The sequence below is a fragment of the Sorex araneus genome, chromosome 6 (genome assembly GCF_027595985.1).
Source record: "Sorex araneus isolate mSorAra2 chromosome 6, mSorAra2.pri, whole genome shotgun sequence".
Classification (NCBI taxonomy): domain Eukaryota; kingdom Metazoa; phylum Chordata; class Mammalia; order Eulipotyphla; family Soricidae; genus Sorex; species Sorex araneus.
In genome coordinates this window covers 96,240,007-96,252,022 of record NC_073307.1, presented here as the reverse complement: position 1 = coordinate 96,252,022, position 12,016 = coordinate 96,240,007, and the positions used below count along the sequence as shown (strand labels likewise).

At 48.5% G+C, this 12,016-nt stretch overlaps 1 protein-coding gene across 1 annotated transcript in view; it reads right to left on the bottom strand.

Moving 5' to 3' along the window:
• The window catches only part of SGSM3 (small G protein signaling modulator 3), a 33,032-nt gene that overhangs the window by 7,236 nt on the left and 13,780 nt on the right, over positions 1–12,016 (bottom strand). The window lies entirely within an intron of this gene.

The following is a 12,016-nucleotide window of genomic DNA, read 5'->3' as shown; positions in this document are numbered from 1 at the left end:
GACACTCCAGTCTACAGAGCTGAAAACCCGGGGGCACGCTCAGGAGGGGGGCAGGCAGAATCCCTGCCCTGCCAAAGTCACCCCCACCAACAGCCCCACTCCACCGCTTCACTAAAACTGCAGAGAACAGAACTGCAGAAAATTTCAGGTACCCGGGATCTAGGCTACAAACTCTGGAGTCCTCTCCAAGGAGGGCCAGGCAGCCCCCCCGGCTTCCAGCAGCCCCGTAGCCACGCCCACCGGCCAAACCACAGATCCTGACGTCTCCGGACAGCCCCAAATTCCTCGATACTGAAGTTCCAGGAAAAATACATCAAATTAGATGGGCAAGCAACACAGAAGTCAATCAAACTATCACAAACATCACGGGAGGCTCAACTAGCAATAGCTTAGTAACTCTTTAGGCCAGGACTTAACAACCCCATCCTAGATGTAATAATTTTCACATTAAAAGAATGATTTTTAAACTTACTGATTTTAATATTGGAACTTTGTTACCTAATCAATTTCAGCTCTAAAACTGTACCAACAATTGTGTTTTTTATCTACATTAAAGCAATATCTTTGCTTTTCTTTAAAAAACATTAAACTTCTATGTATGTTTAATATTTAACCCCCCCTACACACACACGAAACAAGCCGAGAAGAGACCCATGTCAAGCTGTCACTCGGGACTCCCCTATCACCATGCTTCCCACGACCCCCTCCGGCCCGAGAAATGACGGAGCACAGCTTGCTCACAGCACAGCCTCTGCACTGCCCCATGCAGCTCCCACACCCGCTTTCTTGCAATGAAACACTAACAAGTGTTATGGGAACTAAGTGATAACGCCAATGAGCTGCTTGACAGAGCAAGTCCGTGGGTGGCACCCAGGCAAGTAGTAGAAGTGCTGACAGTTTCTACAAAGTGCCTGGTAGGACTGGCCTTCTACATGGAGGGATACTATAAACCGGAGGCTTCTGCTGATGTCCCCCAGTTCACCCATAAAAACGGCAATTTTATATGATCCAGCATGACAGGTGTTGGCTGGGAACCTGAGAAAGACCCTTCACTGTGCACAGCCCAGGAGTTTCCTTCCTGCAGGGGAGAGGAGAGCAGGTGTGTGTGAATGGGGGGCGGGGGAGAGGAAGGGAGGGTCTCAAAAACACCCCTCCGGCTCACTCTCATTTATTCCACAATTACTGAGTGGCCAGGACTGGACGGGACGTGGCGTGACAAGCACACGCGCAGCCACCAGAGAGGAGACAATACATGTCAGGAGTCATCACTATGGGACTGAGAGGAAAGGTGACAAAAGTAAAGGCAGAGGGGGGTCGGGAGAGTGGCCACACATGCAGAGTGGTCAGGAAACACACTGACGCTCAGGTGACAGCTGGACAAAGTAAAGAAAGTGAGGTCACGTAAGAGACTCTGAGGGAAAAGCGATCCAGAGGCCAGGAAGAGCAATGTTGAGCCTTTCACACACGCCAGGCACCCTGGGAGGTGACGGGGGCGGGGGGGGGGGGGGTCAGGGGCGGGGGAAGAGGAGGGAGAAAGAAGAGGAGGGAGAGAGAGAGTGTGTCCACCTCTCCCACTGGCTGCCTGGCATCTCCCTCTTCCCTAAGGAGCCAGAAGTGACCTTTTAAAGCTGGCAGGCAGGTTTTTCCTGCCCTTGGTTGCCATGAAACGCCTGGTAGAGGCGGAATTAGCCACGTCACCCCGGTCTCCCCTCGTTGATAATCACAGAGGGACTGAGTGAGAGAAACTTTTGAAGAAAGAAGATGGGTACCCCTGGGGCTGGAGCAACAGTACAGCGGGTACGGCACTCGCTTTGTATGAGCCTAACCCAGGTTTAAAGCCCAGCACCCCACACAGCACCCTGAGCACAGAGCTAGGGGTAAGCCACGAGCTCTGCCAGCTATGTCCCCGAAATGAAAAAAGAAGATGGGTGCTCCTAATAGGATACTCTATTGTATTATTATGTTTTTGGGTCACTCCTGGCTCTGCACCCAGGAATCACTCCTGGGGATGTTTAGGAGACCTTATGGATGCTGGGAATCGAGCCCGGGTGGAGCACGTACAAGGCAAACACCCAACCTGCTGTGCTATCACTCAAGCCTAATGGGATGTTTCAAATTTCAGTTCACATGCCTGAAGGTGTCTTTTCTCTCTGCCTGGTCCTCTGCCTCGAGGTCTGCACACCAAGCAAAGGGTTTCAGATGGCTTGTGCGGATGACCACTGTGGTGTGGTACTGCCTGTTGACAGAACCAGGAGAGCTGGGCTCAGGCCCACACACTCGGACTTCTGTCCTGTCACCTCCTGTTCTTGACAACACCGCAGTGGCCACATGGCCCCAGAGGAGGTGGGAGCCAGGTGCTCCAAGGGGCTTCTGAGCGGGATTCCTCTACAGGGAAGCGCGGGCTCTGAAGCACTGGCGGGTAGAGAACAGCACGAGGCCAGTGAGAGGGAGAAAGGCTGCAGGCTGGCGGCAATGTGGAGACCACAGGTGCTTAAACAGTAAACTAAGGCCAGGGAGGGAAGGGTGCCATATGGACCCCTGAGCACTGTCAGGAGCAATGCTTCTCCTCAAGCACTGAGACTGGTGTAGCCCCCAGCACAGCTGGGTGTGCCCCAACCCAAAACCAAAATAATATTCAAAGGAATATGAGCATTTTGTTGGAAAAGGGAGGCCTATGAACCCTGTATCCAAGGCAAGGGCTCCCCAGCATTGGGATTCTCACAGGCTTCATGCTTGGCCTCTCCCTCAGCACATCTGCCCCCGTGCAGGGCCGGGGGGTGGCTCAAGGACTGGAGCGCATGACTTGCAAACGGGAGCCCTGGGTTTGATCCTTAGCACCGCATGGGTCCCCAAGCATTACCAGAAGTGGCTCCTGAGCACTGCTTTGCGTGGCCTCCAACATTTCTGCTGGCAAGGATGCAGAGCAACAAAACAATCTTGGGCTAGGGAGACAGCTCAATGGCTAGGCACATGCTTGCATGCAGGAGACCTGAGCGTAATCCCTGGTACTACATGGTCCAACAGCACAGTCGGGGCAAGCCAAGTACCATATCAAGAGTAGTCGCAGAGCACAGCCTTGCCCCAAAATCAAAAGACAAAAACAAATCCCCAGGCCACACTAACAGATGTTAAATGCTGGTAAAAACTAGCTTTTGTGGTAAAAATGTGAAAATGCTGCATTAATGCTATACTTCCTTGTGATTGCGATAGTCATGTATTTTCATACACGTAGATCCAATAACTATTCTCCCGCAAACTTATCTTGAGGACATTTCAGTAGAAGTTACAAGGTTTGTACGTGTGGGCCAGAGAAAACAGTGCAGTGGATTGGGCGCTTATCTTGCACATGGCTGACCTGGGTTCAATCCTTACCATCTCGTATGATCCCCCAACCACTACCAGGAATAATTCCTGAGTGCAGAGTCAGGAATAAGTCCTCAGCACTGCCATGTGTGATCCCCCATCCCAGCTGGGGAAAAACTTGAAAACAATTTTAATGTCAAATATTAAGTACTTCACCAAATTTTGATATGTAGACATAATAAAATCTGACCCAACTGAAGAAATGGGGTTCAATCATTTTAGAATCTAACTCTGAATATCTGAATCTGGCCCAAATGGAAGGGACCAGATTTACTTTTCCAACCTGAACAACTTGAAAACCAGAAAAAGAAAAACAAAACAGGGGCTGGATAGCACAGTGGGTAGGGTGTTTGCCTTGCACACAGCTGACCCACTTCCATCCCTGGCATCCCATATGATTCCCTGAGCACTGCCAGGGTTATTCCTGGGAAGCAGAGCCAGGAGTAACCCCTGAGCATTGCTGAGTGTGGCCCCAAAAGCAAAACAAACATGAACACACTGAATGACAGGCTTCACATGACAGTGAATCTGAGGGAAAACAAGGGACATGGGCTCTATGTCCCCCTCCCCACCCCCAAACCCTTACTCCTGCCCCCCCTATCCCCGGCCACATGGAGTGAGTTTCCATCCCACAGTGTTAGGAGTGAGCCCAGGAGGGTTGAGGAGATGGTGCTGGGACAGAGGTGGTCCAAACAGCATAAAGCTGTCAAACAGAACCCAAGAAGATCGCTTCACACAGAGTCCTAGGGTACCCCAAACTTCTGGATCCTGGTCAAAGTATGTGTCTAAGGAAACTGGGGAAGAGCCCCTTGAAGGGAACAACCACCCCTTAAATTCCCCACTGGTGACTGTGATCCTTTCTGTATGTTATGGAATAAAAGCTTCTGACATTTATTAAGACACTTGGTTTTAAACCAGACCCCTAGTGGTGCTCAGGGATTACTCCTGAGCCTGTGTCAGGAATGATACCTGGGGTGCTTGGGAGACCTTATGTGGTGCTGGGATTCAAATCGGGTGAGCTGCATGCAAGGCAAGTGCCTTTGCCCCTTTACATCTCTCTGGCCCTTATTAAGACATCTTGCATCTGTGTTCATGAAGGGCATTTGAGCTGTTGTTTTCTTCCCAAGCCCTTTTCTTCTTCTGGTATCAGAATAATGAATGCTTTACAGAGTAAACTGGGGAGCATTCCCTCCACTATAATTTTCAGGAAAGGTCCGTACAGATAAAGTATACAGAAATTAGCACTTCTTCTGTAGGTATTGGGTAGAAGTCAGTAATGAAGCCTTCTGTGCCTTCAGTTTTCTTTGTGGAACCTTGCAATTCAGTTTTTTCAGAAGAGAGAAGACTACTCAGATGATCTTTTCTTGAAGGAACATTGGTAGTTTGTATGCTTTTAAGAAATTCCTTGATTTTAAGTTATTAAACTTGTTAGTAAATTTAATCCAAAGTAGGCAGAAGAGGGCCCAGGGAGACAGTTCAGTGCCTTGAATGCAGTACCCCAGATTCCGTACCTGGCACCACACAGTTCCCTGAGCACCACCAGGAGCAATTCTTAAGCACAGAGCCAGGAATAAACGCTAAGCACCACTGGGTAAACCCTCCACCATACCCCCAACCCTCACCTACCCAGAAAGGGCTAGAGAACTAGTACAGCAGGTAAGGACTTGCATGTGGCCAACCTGGGCTCCATGCCAGCATCACATGGCGAGGACTACTAGAGTGGTCCCTAGGCACAGAGGCAGGAGTAAGCTCTGAGCACCATCTGGTCTAGCCCAAAAATACTCCCCCCTCAAAAGTATGCAGAAGAACAAAAAGTAAAAAATAACAAAACCAATGAAATGAGAAACAAAAGAGAAGAACCAATGACACCAAAATCTATTTCTCTAAGAGTATCAAGAACATCAGTAATGGGGCTAGAGTGATAGAACAGCGGGTAGGGCGTTTGCCTTGGATGTGGCCGACCCGGGTTCGATTCCCAGCATCCCATATGGTCCCCTGAGCACTGCCAGGAGTAATTCCTGAGTGCAAAGCCAGGTGTGACAAAGAAAGGAAGGAAGGAAGGAAGGAAGGAAGGAAGGAAGGAAGGAAGGAAGGAAGGAAGGAAGGAAGGAAGGAAGGAAGGAAGGAAGATCAGTAACTCTGATCAGACAGAGCAGGAAAAACACTGAGAAGACAGGGTTTGCCAGTATCTGAAAGAAAAGAAAAGAAAGAAAGAAAGAAAGAAGGAAAGAAAGAAAGAAAGAAAGAAAGAAAGAAAGAAAGAAAGAAAGAAAGAAAGAAAGAAAGAAAGAAAGAAAGAAAGAAAGAAAGAAAGAAAGAAAAAGGTCTGTAACTCTGATCAGACAGAGCAGGAAAAACACTGAGAAGACAGGGTTTGCCAGTATCTGGATTGAAGGGTAACAAGAAGATTGTGAACCACTTTATGCCAAAATGTTTCACAATACATTAAAATAACAAGGGTGGGGGGAGCACTTGCCCAGGTAGGATTTGTCTTGGAAGCACAAGTTTTACTCAATACTGAAAGTCAAGGCACTTTCCTTCCAGCTCCGGTGTTTGGGGAGCTGCAGGATTTGGTGCAGTAAGTTGCAGCCATACCACTAAGACCAGTCCCCCAAATGGGACAGAAATGGCACCAACTGGAGCAGGAAAAACCCGGCCTTACAAAGCTGCCCAGAAGTGAAACCTCACAAGGGGGAATAGTTGGGCAGAGAGAGCAAAATAGGGCGCCTGCATCTTGTGTCCAGCCTTGAGCCTCACTCGATCCCCAGTCATGTACGCCTTCCTTAAGCAAATCATTCTAACTGCAACGTAGAGACTTGAAGGGGATTGGACCAGGGGCAAAGCAGACAGGAAAAGGTGACAGGCCGAGAGTGCTAAGCTCTAATGTGATTACGCTCTCCTGTGAGCCAAGACTATGAGAATGTGTGTACTCGGCAATAAAGTGAGCTGTGATCAACTGCTCCCGGAGGGGGTTCTCTGCACTCGCCCTGCGGCACCCCACAGCCAGGCTCCTGCCTGGACCCAGCATGCAGTGCGTGTGGGCACGTTGGGATAACTGTTCCCCAGCAACCGAGAAATCCCAATCACAAAGCTATACCTCTCCTGAGGGAGCGGCCCCGAGTTCTGGAGGAGCATGCACTCTGCCAGGGGCCACAGCAAGAAGGACCGAAGACACAGACCAACGATGATGCCCAGTCTGTGTGCTGAGATTTCAAAACTCTTGTGCAGCCCTGGGAGTTCAAGGCCAACATCTCTGCCACAGGCACAGGCTCGGCGACGAGCCCACCATACTCAGGAAATGTGCTCCCCTGCAGTGCCAAGGGCCTCCAGCCCTGCTGGGCCAAGGTTTACAAGGTCCAGGATGAGGGGAGGTTAGGGTACCACCACCAACTCAGCCCCCCGAAGTGCTCAGGCCCCCACAGAGCTTCTAGAAGAGAGGCCCGTTGATGGGACAGTTGCTCTCTGCCTGTGGAGTGGTCATCCTGCACTAGTTATAAAAAATAAACTCGAGGCAGGAAAACAAAGTGTATTTCCTACTGACTAATGAAAAACTACCCAATTACTGCAATGTATTTGACAGATATGACGAGGAATGTTCTCAGCCTTTTGTGCTGTGGTTGTTCATGAAGTCAAACATATTACCAGACATATATGCTGGTAATATACACATGCTACAGGGGACAGTATAGTGACTACGGATGGTTAAGTAGAGGAACATGGTGTTTATAATTTTGGGAAGGGGGTTATTTTGGGCCACACCTCGTGGTGCTCGGGGATTACTCCTGACTCTGCACCCAGGGATCACTCCTGGAGGGGCTTGGGGTTCATATGGGGTGCCAGGGATTGAATCTAGGTCTGCTGCATGCAAGGCAAATGCCCTACCCGCTATACTATTGTTTCAGCTCCAATGCTTTCTTTTTTGAAAAAGTCCAGGAATTATATTTAAAAACAATGATTTCACATGAAACCCTCCCAAGGGGCTGGATGGAGAGCATACTTTGCATGCAGGAGATGAAGATTCAGTCCCAGCACTGCATGGTCCCAAGCACTACCAGGGATCATGCCTGGCGAACCTCAGTGGGGCGGGCATATGTGGGGCCCGGGAGCAAACCCACATTGGCTGTGACAAGGTCCTATTCACTGTACTTTTCTCTCCGGCCCTTCACAGCAACAATTTTATAAAAACCCCGAAAGTGAAAACAACCCAGGTGCATAATCAAAACGTAGCCTAAAAAGGAAGTACTGATGAACACTAAGGTGATGAAAGAACCCAGTCATAAAAGACCATGTATGTGATTACATTCATATAAAATTCATGTAAAGTTTTCATGTTAAACAAAAGGCCCAAATAGGCAAATGCACAGAAACAGGAAATGAATTCCTGATTGCTGGGGCAGTAAGAAGGGGAGATAAGGAATGTCTGATAATGGGTTTAATTTGGGGGTGATGAAATTAGAATCAGAGGGTGATGGATGCTTGCGGCTGGAGCAATAGCACAGTGCGTAGGTCATTTGCCTTGCATGCAGTCAACCTGGGTTCGAATACCAGCATCCCATATGGTCCCCTGAGCACCACCAGGAGTCATTCCTGGGTGCAGAGCCAGGAGTAACCCCTGTGCATTGCCAGGTGTGACCCAAAAAGCAAAAACAAAACAGAGGGTGATGGATGCAGAAGACAGTGAGTAGGTCTGTCAGCTTCAGCCTGGGTGACTTCTGCACTTCAGTGATGGGCTGGGGGGGGGGAGCGAGGCTCACGGTGAAGAGTACAGTGCGCTTCTCGGAGGCTGCAGCTGAACGCAGCCCATGCAGCACCTTGAGCTCCTGTTTCTTTGCTGGAGCAACTTTCTATGACCTCAAGTACCCATTTCCACGGGGATTTAATGTTTATACTACACCAAGGAAAGCAAAAGTGAAAAGAAAAGGTGCAAACTATTAGAAATCGTTTGCCTATAACTGTGAAGAGGATGGCTTTCTCTCGCAAGTGTAACTAACACTTTACTAACACTCCTCAGCATGAATCTGACATCTTAGCAACCTGTGAAGTCAAGAACTTCCTAAACTGCTAAAAGGCGAAGTCTGTCATTTTCCAAGTTACTGTAACAAGATTCCCCCCTGATGTCTAAACAGTCCCTTGAGAAAGACTGTTTCCAAGCCTCCTCTTTCAGTTGTTGTTTTAAAGACTAAACTAAGTCCCTGGTGTCTGCCTTCCCACGGGGGTTGCAGCTCTTTCCTATGAAGTTGAAGCAAAATACTTTACCCAAAGCAATATCTACTAGAAGTTGTTTCAAGGAAAAAAATCATTATTATAAACTGGGAGACCAGAAAAGCACGGCAATTGCAAATCTGTTTTGACAGAACTGTATCCCTGTCCCCTAAGTTTTCTCTATAGTCCAGATGGGAACTGCGGTCATAGCCCCAATCTGGGTTGAATCTCTGGCATCCTATATGGTTCCCCAAGCACTGCCAGGACTGATTCCTGAGTACAGAGCCAGGAGTAACCCGTGAGCATCAACTGGTGTGGCCCAAAAGAAAAAAAAAAGTTCCCTGTGATAGGGAGAGCTGAGTGGCAAGCAACTGCCTTTCCAGCGGTGCTCTGCGTTGAACCCTCAGCACTGCCCCACGAGTGCCAACAGTTCACAATACCTCCACGTGTGATCTCAGATGCACAGCCACTTGTGATCCCTGGTGCCACAGCCATATGTGTCCGACCCCCAGAGAGGGCCACAGCCATATGTGTCTGACCCCCAGAGAGGGCCACAGTCAAATGTGTGACCCCTGTTAAGCACAAAACCAAGTGAGTGTGGCCTCTGATCATCACAACTATAAGAAAAAAATAATTTTACCCCTAGCACATGCTTGGTCTGTCTAAAGTAGCCTTTGTCAAAGTAGGTAACAAAGGGGTGCATGAGGTGCAGACCATGGGTGCATGAGTGCAGACCAGCCAGCAAGAAGAGCGGACAGTGGTAGTAGCCTTGGGTCTGACTGGGGGATACTTTGTTTCCTTAAACAAAGGTAGATATCAGGCAGCACTGAGTGATCTTTATTTTTCCTGGAAAGGGGGCAGAGGCCAGGTAAGTTTGGGATTCCCCGATCTAAGGAACCAGCCCAGTGCTGATGCTCCCAAACAGCCCCAGTTCCATTTCTCACACCCCCGCCCTGAGGCAGCCTCCCTCAAAAGCTTCCCCTCCTGGGGACCCTTACCTCACAAAGCCGGCGTTACACAGCACCTGTTCCTCATATAATTAAGCAAGAGGTCAACAGACTATCTTATCTTTAAATCCTTTATTGGCTATACCATCTACATAATTACTGGGAAGTTTTTATTTGCGGATATGCAAATATATAAGAGCACTAGAATATGATAAATTTTCGATCTTTCACTGTGGAAATTGGTAGATAGAGAGGTCAGATGGGAAGTTCCAGTGAAGAAAAAATAATAATACTGAGAATTCAGCATATTGCCAGAAACTTCTCATTTTACAGCAGTGAAGATGTGGGCTCAGAGAGATTAAGTACCTTTTTTTGAGGGAGGCACAGTGACCCAATGGTGGTCAGAGTCACTCCCAGCTCTGTGCTCTTTGAAGACCGAGCATGGGCCTCCTGCAGACAAAGTATATGCTCAGCCCCTTGAGCTCCCTCTGGCCCAAGACTGAGCATCATTCTGGCACATTCAGAACTACTCTGCGGCTGTCCCTCACTAACTCCAAGGGTCCCTGACCAGGTCAGAGCACAGCACAATTTCCAAAGAGGACCATGGGGGCTACCTGTGCATGTGAGAGAACCTGGCTTAGCAAGCCTGGTTGGCCAGCCAGCACAGAAACATCACAAGGGCTGGAGTGGGTACAGTGGGTAGGGTACTCGCTTGCATGTGGCAACCTGGGTTCAATCCCAGTTTCAATCCCCTAAACTGTCAGGAGACAGCCCTGAGCAACACCAGATGTTGCCCCCAAATACAAACTGTAGCACTGTTGTCCCATTGTTCATCGATTTGCTCAAGCGGGCACCAGTAATGTCTCCATGGTGAGACTTGTTGTTACTGTTTTTGGCATATCGAATACACCACGGGTAACTTGCCAGGCTCTGCCATGCGGGGAAGATACTCTCAGTAGCTTGCTGGGTTCTCGAGAGGGATGGAGGAATCAACCCAGATCAGCCACGTGCAAGGCAAACGCCCTACCCGCTGTGCTATCGCTCCAGTCCAGGAAGCCCCCAAATACAAACATAAAAACTCCCCAAAACGTACCACAAAATACTAAATTAAAAAAGATTTTGGGCCAGAGAGACGGCTCAAAGGAATGTGCTTTGCATACAAGAAGACGAAGTTTGATTCCCAGCACTGAACACTGTCAGGAAAACAGCATTTTGAGGGAAAATTTCCAAAGATAAGTTAAGAGAAAAATCCTGTATTACAAGAGCAAGTTAATTTCTCTAGTAGACCTGAACCTACAGTTAAGAGCTCACTGGCTTCTTCAGTACTGGGAGGAAAAGGATAAAGTCACTTAGATCAGAGTCGTGAAAGACAACTTTGGAGTTCGTCTCCCTTTCACTTAAAAATGGGGAGGAGAAGCTGGAGAAATACAGAGGCTTGCATGCTTCCCTCACATATAGTCTACTTTGGTTTGATTTATATATATATATATATATATTTTTTTTTTAATTTTATTGAATCACTGTGAGATAGTTACAAGCTTTCATGTTTGGGTTACAATCTCACAATGATCAAACACCCATCCCTCCACCTGTGCACATTCCCCACCACCAATATCCCGGGTATAAACCCCCCTTCCCACCCTCCCCCTGCCTCCACAGCAGACAATATTCCCCATACTCTCTACTTTTGGGCAATATGGCTTGCAACACAGACACTGAGAGGTCATCATGTTTGTTTCATTATCTACTTTCGGCATGCATCTCCCATCCCAACTGGTTCCTCCAGCCACCATTTTCTTAGTGATCCTTTCTCTATTCCATCTGCCTTCTCCCCTCCGCTCATGAAGCAGTCTTCCAGTTATGGGGCAATCCCCCTGGCCCTTGTATCTACTTTTCTTGGATGTCAGCCTCATGTGATGTTATTTTATACTCCACAAATGAGTGCAGCCTTTCTATGTCTGTCCCTCTCTTTCTGACTCATTTCATGGTTTGATTGCTAGCACTGCAAATGGTCAGCAGTCCCACCAGCAGTGATCTGTAAGCAGAGAGCCAAAAGGAAAACTGGTATGGCCCAACTGCCCCCCAACCCCCCACTCGAGAGAGCAAACAGGCCAGAAGATGAACTTAAAGTCAACAGAAAGTAGTTATGGCAGTCAGATCAGACCACTAGCTCCTATTTCCACTTTTTCTCCCCATTTGTTTCTTGTTCTGTGGTTACTACCATCTCAGTGCCTGGGGAAGCGAGTCAGGTGTATCAAACCCGGGGTTCCTGCATGCAAAGCACGTGCCCTGTCCAGCCCCATTCCCACGATTTCAACCTAAAACAACCTGAGGGGCCTGGGAACAACCCAAAAGAACGCCATCAGTCCTGAACCTACTCAAGCTGATCGTCCCCCTCTTCCTCTGCTTCACTGCTGGCTGAGTCCTTCAACTGCAGAGTGGAATTCTGCACAAGCCGCATCAATCAACTCACATGGAACCATTTTTGACTCCACGTCTCCTCT